Source organism: Octodon degus, unplaced genomic scaffold, assembly GCF_000260255.1.
Source record: "Octodon degus isolate 3935 unplaced genomic scaffold, OctDeg1.0 scaffold00027, whole genome shotgun sequence".
Classification (NCBI taxonomy): Eukaryota; Metazoa; Chordata; class Mammalia; order Rodentia; family Octodontidae; genus Octodon; species Octodon degus.
The window spans coordinates 15,487,706-15,489,114 of NW_004524603.1; positions in this window are offsets into that span (position 1 = coordinate 15,487,706).

Below are 1,409 nucleotides of genomic sequence, written 5' to 3' on the forward strand. Positions count from 1 at the left end.
AAAAAAAAAAAGACTTGACAACATCAGCCTGAAATACACAGGCCTGAACTACCTGTCTCATCAAAATGAAAAGACAATGATGATAGTAGATTAAATTCCTACTACTGGGGCCAGGGAGATGGCTCAGTGGAATAAGCACTTCCCTGGCAAACACAAGGGCCTGAGTTCAATCCCTGGTTCTGGACAAAAAAAAAAAAAAAAAAAATTTCTTACTACTTGTGACTATTTCTTGTTCCTTTTTGCCCGTTGCCATGGTAATTTATGTTAATTTACTCATTGCCCAGGAAGCTTCAGAAAGGCATCAAGTTTGCTGCTGAGTTTGGAAACTAAAACCTGGACCTGGCACCGGGTAAGCACTTAAGGGTTTGATAAGTGAATAAACTATCCCCACCCACCTGAGCAGAGGACAGCCTGTCCCCAGATGGTGGCTTCATAGAGATCCGGTGTGCTCTGCGCACAGCCCAGCACCCAGTCACAGAGGTGGCCCAGCTCACCTGTGACAGCTGTCCGCTGCATCTCAGGGACCCATGCTGCACATGCTGGGCAGGAGCTGTGCCACTGTGCTACACCCAGACTTTGTCCGGAACCCTGTCAGCAGTGAGCAGTTGTTCCCCAAGAACAAAGTCAGCCAAGGGCCTACCAGGGCTCAAGGGCCGTCATCGGGTATGGGTTGCCTCAAACTCAAAATCCTCCTGTCTCAGCTTCCCAAGCAGTATTACATAGGGCTAAAACAAACATTTGAAATCAAAACAATTCAGCACAGCCACCAGTTGCAATGGCCACCCCTCTCAAGTTCCAAAACCTCCTGACCCTAGAAGGGACCAGGCAGGCTGAGCTAGTGTGGGCGACCAGCCAGAAGGGGCTGAGGCCAGCGGGGATGGTGAGGGCTGCAGCATGGACACCTGCCTGGGACGCTGACTCACCATGCCCCAGGTGGGGTGCACACCAGCGCTCCAGCTGCAGCTAAGTTCCAAGCACCAGACCAAAGAGCAAGCAGTCTGCACAGTGGCCAGCCCATGGCACAGTGCCCAGCCCTGGGCACTGCGCCCATGCAGCCTTGCCCCAGAGCACCTGCAGCTAGGTGCATAGCCCAGCCCCCTGCACCAGCCCTGCCAGCCCAAGACAGGGGTCAAAGGGCTAAGGGAGAGGCCTCCTTTGGGTGGCCCCCAGCCAGGAGCGGCAGAGCAGTGTGCCCGGACCGGATTCTGCTTCCCTCCCGGCAGTGACCATGCCCCCTCGAGTCCACCCTGCTGCTGGTCTGGATACTGCATTAGGAATGAGGCCAAGGGGCTGGTGAGATGGCTCAGTGGTCTGGAACACCTACTTAGAACAAGCTTAGCAAAGCACAGGGACCGCGGTTCAATCCCCCAGCACCACATGCCAGCCAGGCCCGCCCCCTGGTGGGCTGA